Source organism: Dermacentor silvarum, chromosome 10, assembly GCF_013339745.2.
Source record: "Dermacentor silvarum isolate Dsil-2018 chromosome 10, BIME_Dsil_1.4, whole genome shotgun sequence".
Classification (NCBI taxonomy): domain Eukaryota; kingdom Metazoa; phylum Arthropoda; class Arachnida; order Ixodida; family Ixodidae; genus Dermacentor; species Dermacentor silvarum.
The window spans coordinates 66,855,607-66,865,156 of NC_051163.1; positions in this window are offsets into that span (position 1 = coordinate 66,855,607).

Consider the following 9,550-nt stretch of genomic DNA (forward strand, 5'->3'; position numbering starts at 1 on the left):
ACTTAAGTTAACCCCCTCCCCTTTCTGCGTTTCATCTGCACCCTCTCACAGTATTCTCAAAGGGGGAAAGGGTAACTCCAACCCCTTTCTCCCTGTTGAGCTCTTCTTTTCCTCTCCTCTCCCGCTAGGTCAAGTGGTTTTCTGTGAATCGACTAGGACGGCACAGGCAGACCAGCCGCACAAGGTGCAGGCAGGCTGAGTGGCGTGACTGGGGAATGGCAAAGACGGAAAGGAAGAGAGAACAAAACAACATTTAGGTAGTGCATTAGGTGCTCACGTGCGTCGTTGAGGAGGTCGACGTACAGCGCCATACGTTTACTTCGCACTGCGGCTCGTTAGCTGTTGCTAGAGTTCCGACCACTCCCTCCGTATAACATAATGCATTACCACGTGTGCAGCGGGATTTTGCCTTCACGTGTTCCAGGAGTATAACATGCTGCCAAATTTATTTTTGTTGAAAATTCACTGCTTTAAAACTGAATAAAACCATGAAGCCTTTATTTGCACGAGTGATTGCTCCACGACCGAAATAAGATGTCTGGTGTAAGGCGGGGTTATGGTCGCGTGTGTCACTACAGGTGGTGATGTACAATGAGGTGAATTTGATTTTGTTCGTCTCTTTAAGGAATTCTCATATTGACTGCAAGGACGTATGTGTGTTTCCAGACTTAGATTACACAGTGGGGAAGTCGACTTGTCGTAGCTGGTGGCATCATACGCTCCGACAAGCTTCTGTATCGTTATCCCCTGTGGCGGGCCACTCGGAAAGCAAGTGCTTGGTGTAGAGGGCACCTCCCACGTCGGGACGGGGAGCCCTAGGCTCTCCGCCACTTCGCGGGCCTTCTGGACAGCCCAGAGTTGGTATTGTAGCTCGCTTCTCCTAAGAGCGTCGTCCCAGTTGTTCTAGTCATCCAGATAGGAGGCCTACGTCGTGCATCAACAAGTGTCCCAAGTTGACATGTCCACCACACTGTGCACAATTGAACGATCCGTTGTAGTCTGGGTCAATTCGGCTCATACCCCAAGGATCAGGGTACGAGTTCGTCTATAGCAAGCGGAGAAAGACTGACTGCGCCCTGTTAAGTCCCTTGTCTGGAAGGGAGTATTCTCTACGTCCTAAATAAAAGTGCTTGGTGAGCTCATTATATGTCTGATGTTGATCTTTAAAGGCCTTAGGAGGAGACGAGCGGGTCTGCAGGGGAGCGCGGCTGGCAAGTCCTCGAACGGCCCTATGAGCGGATTCGTTAAGGTTCCGCTGTACTCCCACGAAATCGCTCATATGGGCTGGTAACCCGACTATAGAGTGGAGACTAATGGATCTACCTTCGAGTAACTTGGAAACCTTCTCATCTACCACTCTCCTAGCATAGGCGCGAGTGGCTGCCCTAGAATCACTATAGATTACCAAGTGCTGTGGATCTAGCAGAGCAAGTGCAATGGCCATTTGTTCGGCCACCTCCGGATTCTTGGTGTAAACAGAGAGTGCGTTGAAGACTCGTTCGTGGGCGTCTATTACGGCTACCGAAAAAGCTTCGCGACTGACCACCTGGGCGGCGTCTACGAAGGCAGCTTCTGTGAAATCCGTAGCAGCCTCTTTATAAGGAATCACGTGATGGCAGCCAACAAGGCGTGCCGTCGCTTATACCCTTATGAGGAAAAGCGAAGGCGAGGCGGAGCGGCAGACGCGGCCATAAATCCGGTCGAAAGCGTGTGTTTCTTTTCCTTGTGTCACGAGCCCAATGCACGCGGTGTGGTGCAAATGATGGTGGCACATTATGAGGACATGCAGTGGTGAAGATAACGATACATATTGCAATTTCTGTGACCCCTCGTTCTCGACCCCTTCCCTGCTTGGCCACAGTAAAAAGCTAGAGCATGGGTCAACGTGTCACTTCCTTCTTACTACCTACATGTTTTTTCTATTAGTCAATGGTGTTAAAAGACATATTCTGCACTAACTATTTTTTTCAAGAGTCAACTTCTTTTCAAAATGCGCAGTAGTGCTAAAGAAATAGCTCGTTCGACTATACATGAAAACGCAGAGCGACTGCTGTGGTCGCGCCTCGTAGCATGGATGTAGCCCTGCGTTCGACGTTTGGCTACATTGAAAATATGTTGACAGCTGACCTATGTAGATTTTTCTGTGGTAGTGGTGAGTGCCGTAGAATATTGGAGCTAAAAGTTGTCGCAGTTTCACCTGAAAGGCGAAGCATCAATTGCGATAGCAAATTTGTAGAGAGCTATACGGAGTAATGATAGTAGCTTTATCAGCTGTATAAACTTGGACATGCAGCAGCACCGGCAACACGCAGAACTGTTGTCGACGCCATCGGCGTTTTGCCCGCGTTCGCACAAAATGCGTGCGCCGTTGGTGACTGTTGCCGGAGCCTCTGATATAAATAGGCACTTGGTGCCGCAGCTAAACGTCCCCCCCTCCCCCCCCCCCCCCCCCCACGGCCTTTCGTGCGTCAGAAGAAGGCGCGTTTGCTCTACATATATGGTGATTGTAAAGGAGGAAAGAGACGCCTACTTCTGCAGCCCTTAAGGGAGCACGGCACAGAACGCGCGTTTGTTCTCCGCCGTGCGTTCATTCCCCGTGAAAGCGCGCGTCCCTCGCGCCCTTTCACTCGCACATACAGCGTTCGGCGGCGATGATTTCATCTCCATTGACGTCATACGGAACCTCACGGCGACGGCGACGGCGACGCCGACGGCAGAAATCTGCTTTGGAGTGTCCATATAATTGCTATCGCAATAAAATAAGTTTACTAATCCCACGCACCATGTGAGCCTAAGCCAAATTGGCCTATCGGAATAGACGCGCTGCAGATGTCGGTGAGGAACGGGCTCCGTAGCTTCCATCTTCCTCGTGTACTCAAATCCGAGTGCAGTCACTTTTCAAGCAAAGTTTGTTGTCAAAGCACAGATTTCTGTGGCGTCCGTGTACGCTAAAAACTATCATCATTAGCACTGGCTCGAGCGTCGTCGTCGTCTTCTTCCGCAGCTCAAGGTAGATATACCTGGTAGCGAAGCTTCCATAAGCTCATACGTTCAAAACATGGCGGTTCATCGGCGGTTCATGGGGCTTAGCGCCATCTGTGTGATGAGAGAACACTTCCGGCGGAAGAAAAAATAATGACATGTCATATCGGTTAAAAACAGAAGTGACGTCATTTTGTTCTCAAAGGCGCGGAACTTGTTTTCGGAGGCCTGCCATTAGAGCTGTATATTCAAATGCCCCGCCATTCAACTTGATGGGCGTTCCGAGCTTTCAGCGCGGAAAGCGATGCAGGAAAAGGTCAGCTGTACGGGTGTCTAAATCGCATCCCTGCACAGAACATACTTTCTTTGGAGGCTGACGAACGCTTTGGGCGTAGAGTGCTCGTCCTTTCATCGGACGTGAAGCCCGTCAGCCAGCGCTGTCGCATGAAAACAACTAAATTAAACAATTATCTGGTGGTCGCAACTTACTGCTTTTGACTGAACAGGTTAAGAAACAATGAAAATACCCGCGTCACCAAATTTAGACAAACGTCGATGAGCAAAACAATACAACATGTGAGGGGGGGGCGTATTGTAACAAGTGAGCTTTACGAGCGCGCCTTTCTGCACACTTCAAGAGCTGCATTGCATTGCAGGTGATAGCGGCGTGAACGCTCGCCGCTATCGATGGGCGCTCTTACGGTGGGCGCTGAAAAAAAGGTATTTAGTGATAATGATCAAGTAAAAGGGAATTGTCACTTCTTTTCTCGCCTTGCGTATATAAAATTGATTAGGAATTTTATTTTCGTTGAATGAATCTCTGTGTCTCTCTTTAAGTATAAAACGCTTTTTTCTTCCCAATGTTTGTTCCCTCCAAACATAGTCGCGCTTGAATCGCTGCTCCCATAACCACCCTTGCTGATATCGGTGACAATTCGTTCTGAACCGCTTTTCGCCAGAAGCTTCGCGACCTATGTGAATCGACCTTGCGCAGCTGGCTTAGCTTGTTGGCGCCCCTCGCTTCCGCTCGTGCTCATGCCCGGCACGCGCTCGTGCCACTGCTCCCGCGTTCGTCGTCGTCTGATACCACAGTGGGCTGCGTTGCCGCTATTCATTCCAGCGTAGAATTTCACTTCTCTTCTGTTGTCGTAATGGGGAGGCCGCGTTTACGGGGGTAAGAGCCATTCATTGTTTTACGTAGCGGACCGAATTAATTTGAAGCAATTTAATTTCAAGGATTCGCAAGTGGCAATGACGGGCGAATGCTACTAACCACGCCGCCTAGCAAAATCGAGACATCGAACGCACGCGACAACGGCGGACTGCGGGCATACTATCAGTGACGTTGTTCTCTCAGTCGCAGCCGTCACTATCGCCTGTGCAGGAAGCTATGCCCTGCAGGCGACAAATCTCTAAGTAAGCAACACGAAGTCACTTGGCGGGATTGCAAACAGGTACCTTCGCCAACTTAAAGCTATACTCCAGGATTTATCCTGCGGAATACTCTGAAGTCTGCCTCTGGTGCCACGACAGATGAGCGGACATTAGCCACATGATATAGGCCTGCCCGGCCAACCCGCCGCCGCGAAAGCTTGCAATTTTAATACCGAGGATTGGGAGGCTGCTCTGCTCAGCTCGGACCCAGACCAACAACATCTGGTTGTCCAGCGGGCTGAGGAGGCCGCCAGGACCTGCGGGCTTCTGGCAGCTTAGTGACCCCTTTGATCCTTGTTGCCAATAAAGTTTTACGAACGAACGAAACGAAGCTGTGGCATCATGGTTAGTAAAGCTGCACCCAAGACAAGCTTCGCTTACCCACATTTTCCGGTAGGGGAAGGGTTGGTTAGTTTTTTATGGTTAAAGTGTTGTAGTGCGAAGTGTCTAACATGCCGAGCATCTTTGTGCGCTGCTTTGCGCGAGAGGAATTTCGTAACGGTGTTTTATCCGACATCTTAGGCATGCGCTCGTTGTTGCCCGTGAGAGCTCCGGGCTTCTTTCCTGGCGAAACCGGGTTCGAAGCCTAACATAGCAAATATAATTTTATGTACATATATGGGTACGTGGGAGGCCACCCATAAGGTTTCATAAACGGCCAGGCATAAACCAACATAGAAACCGCAACGAGAGGGGGGGGGGGGGGGAGACGCCAAAGAAAGCTATCACTTTAAAATATTGTTACGGTGAAGGTAAAGAAGACTGTGACAATAGCTACAGGAAGACGAAGACGCTGGCCGTTGCCTGAGCGCCATATACAGGGCTTGTATATATAGATTATTGTACACTCGTGGGCCTGCTTTCTTCCTGCAACGTTTGGATGGAAGTGCGGGGTACAATCACGGAACTTCGCAGCGGATGTCATCTACCGGCCGCCACAATGGCAGATCAACCGACACAACCAGCAACGCCTCAGCAGAGCGTGCCACCGGTCATCCTCACTCATCCGCGGGACCCGGCGACATTTTGGGGCACGGACAACGCCGACGTTCAGGACTGGCTTGTGATGTACGAGCAAGTGTGCGACAACAACATGTGGGATCCAGCATTCATGTTAGCAAACCTGATATCTTATCTGGAGGGAACTGTGAAGCAATGGTACCATACATATGAAGCTGGACTAACGAGCTGGGATGTCTGCAGAGAAAAAAATGCGAGAGCTGTCTGGCAGCTAAAAAAGAACTTGCGTGCCGCGCTCAGACGTCAACAGAATCCTATGTTGTGTACATACAGGATGCATGCTGGCACTCTGTCGCAAGGCTTATAAAAACATGACCGAGGCAGACATGATTGGTCACATAGTAAAAGGTATTGCAGAGGATGCCTTCAATCTCTTGATAGGTAAGGATTGTGCCACAGTGGATGCAATTATAGAGGAGTGTCGGCGCTTCGAACAAGCGATGGGCGCAGCGTCACTCAAACTTTCAACAGATTGTCCAATACCACCACGACATCTTCGTGCGAAGACCCACCACGGCTCTTTTAGCCGACGGGACTGGAAGATATAACGCGCATCGTTCGCCGTAAGCTTGAGGCCATGGCTTCGGCACGAGCTCGTTCCGACTGCCGGTGAAGTGTGCCCTCTATCTCGCTTATACAAGCGGTCGTTCGGGAGGAAATAGCGCTTTTGGGCATTCCATCTCTCTGCTCGGTCCGCCATACGAACACCTGCCAGATTTCTCCGGCCGCTCGCTCCCAGACGCAAAGCTTTCCTCGACTCCGTCGCAACCTAGCTTACTGGTGCACGGCGAATGATAGACCTATATGTTTTAATTGTTCCGGTATTGGACACATCGCCCGTCATTGCCGCAGCGGCTGGTCGTCGCCTGCTCGGTGGTCGTCTCCGAGTCACTACGGCCAAGTGGCAGACAATCGCACTTTGTCGCCCTACATGCCGACTAGGAACATCAACGCCGACAGTGCTCCACCAAGATCCAGTCGCTCCCCGTCTCTGCAAGGTCGTCGGTCCCGTTCGTCTCTCGTTCACCGCTCTTCGTCCCCGTTTGCAACCGGTCGCTTCACTTCGGGAAACTAGTCGGTGCAGCTCCCGGAGGTGAAGCTGCAACTCCTACCCGGCTCACAAATGCTTAGTTGACATTGGCTACACATGGACACCTGCTGGACATTGAAGTTGATGGTGTTCCTGCTACATCTCTCGTTGACACGGGAGCGCGACTTTCAGTTATAGGCGCTGCTCTCAGCCGAAACTCGAAAAGGTTCTGACGCCCGCCGTACCCAGCACTGTGCGAGTTGCGCGATGAGAGTACTTCACCTCTTATTGGAATGTGAAGGGCACGTGTGACTATTGGGAGCCATTATACCGTTGTTTTATTTATCGTCCTTGAGCAGCGTCCACACGACCTCATTCTCGGCCTCCACTTCCTTTCGAAACCGTCTGCCCAAATTGACTGCTCCGCAGGTGGTGTACAGTTGGATCTGCCGATTCCTGCCGACGCTCCAACTTGTGCTTCACACCGCTTATGTTCTGGCGAGCTTGCAAGGCTGTTCCTACAGGCGTCTACAAATGTCCTCTTGACGCCCTGTCGTCCCGTACTTTATGGCGAGTACGTCGTGTCGCCGCTTACTGACGTGGTTTTGTCGCGCACTATTGCCCCACCGAGCACTATAATTCACAACCTCGAAAACTGCACTCGCGCGCCCATCCTAACTTCTTGATTTTTGATGATGAGTTTCCGCACGGTATCGCCATAGTGCATATCACCTCTTTGGAAAATTTTGAGATGTTTGCCCTCTGAATCCTTCCACAGCACCAACGGACCTTTGTCACCTACTCCTTCGTGCTCGACGCCTGCAGACGACACTTGTAAGATGATTGCCCCCTAACCTTCCTTACGAGAAAAAAAAAAACAGCTCTTCGTCACCTTCTGTCGTCTTATCGGGATATCTTTGATTAGGACGACTGTCCCTCTTGGCCAGTCATCTGTTATCACGTATCGCATTAGCACCAGCAGTGCCAGCCCCGTTCATAAGTGGCCATATCGTGTATCCGCAACAGAAAGGGGCCATCACACGGACATAGGTCGACAAGATGACAGAAAAATACATCACTGAACCATCCAGTAGCCCGTGGGCATCGCTGGTTGTCTTAGTAAAGAAAAAAAAACCGGCAGATATCACGCCCTATGGGAATCGATGTTATGCGATGCAGTGTGCGGGAACCTACTAAGTTAACGAAACGACCATGAGAGCACCAAGACGTAGGCGGCTTTTTCATGACCTACATGACACGCATGCCATGGACATTCATGTCAGTGAGTCCTCAAGAGACCCTTTAGCTACACCTGAGAGACCTTAGGGCGAAAACCTTAGTCATACTCGTGACTATGACTTCTACCACTATCCTTTAGTGTTTCCTTCACTTAGTACCGACTTCCGAACCCATTTCCAGTGGTTTTGGAGTGTTAATAATTTTTTCGCATAGTCATTGTCACTTTTGCTGAGTCATGCTCATAACTATGAATTCTACCATCATTCTTTAGTGTTTGCTTCACTTAGAGCCCCCGTCCAAACCAATTCCAGTGATTTTGGGTGTTAATATTTTTACGCTGAGTCATTGTCATTTTCCTGAGTCATGTGCGTGACTATGACTTCTACCAGCATCCTTTAATGTTTCCTTCCCTTGGTACCCACGTCCGAATCCATTTCAGTGGTCTTTGAGTGCTGTAATTTTTCGCTCATTCATTGGCATTTTTGCTGAGTCATGCTTATGACTATGACTTCTACCATCATGCTTCAGTGTTTCCTTCATTTAGCACCAACGTCAGAACGCATTTCAGTGGTTTTTAAGTGTTAATATTTTTTCGCATAGTCATTGTCACTTTTGATGAGTCATACTCATAACTATGATTTCTACCATCATCATTGAGTGTTTCCTTCGCTTTGTGTCCACGTCAGAACCCATCCCTGTGGTTTTTAAGTGTTATTCTTTTTTTGCTGAGTCATTGTCCTGTTTGCTTAGTCATACTCATGATTATGACATCTACCAGCATTCTGTAGTGTTTCCTTCACTTAGTACCCACCTCAGAACCCATTTCAGTGATTTTTGAGTGTTAATCTTTTTCGCTGGGCCATTTTCATGACCTACATGACACACATGTCATGACATTTATGTGATGACCTATCACCTATGTTCGCCATACATTCCTGTCATACTATACCAATTTTGGTACCTACCAAGTTAACGAAACGAGCATGAGAGCACCAACACGTAAGCGGCTGTTTCATGGCCTACATGACACGCATGCCACGACAATCATGTCATGACATATCATTTATGTTCGTCATATACTTTTGTCATAGTATGCCAATTTTGGTACATACTAAGTTAACGAAACGACCATGAGAGCACAAAGTCGTAGGCGGCTAGATAGATAGATAGATAGATAGATAGATAGATAGATAGATAGATAGATAGATAGATAGATAGATAAATAGATAGATACTGTCAAATGTTCACCAAGAAATGCTTCGCATTTAAAAGACAACTCATGGCGCTTCTTGGTTGAATACCGTCACCTCAACAGGATAACAAAGAAGGATCTTTATCCACTGCCTTGCATAGACGACGCTCTTGACTGCCTTCACGGATCCCAATACTTTTCATCAATTGACCTCGGTTCCGGCTACTGGCAGGTTAGCGTCAATGAGATGTACCGCGACAAAAACCGCCTTCGTCACACCGGACGGTCTGTACCAATTCAAAGTCATGCCCTTTGGATTATGCAATATGCGAGCTACATTCGAGCGCATGATGGACTCTCTCCTGCGCGGCTTGAAGTGATCAACATGCCTCTGTTACCTCGACGATGTGATTGTGTCTTCGCCGACCTTTGTGAGCCACCTGCGGTGCCTCATGACCATCCTCTCCGTGTTTCGCAGTGCTGGCCTTTAGCTAAACTCCTCCAAGTGCCATTTCGGTCGCCGCAATATTACCATGCTCAGCCATCTCGTAAACGCCGCAGGAATCCAACCTGATGCAGAGAATGTTCACACTGTGGGAAATTTCGCTGTACCTTATCCAACAAACGATGTCCGCAGTTTTGTGGGCTTATGC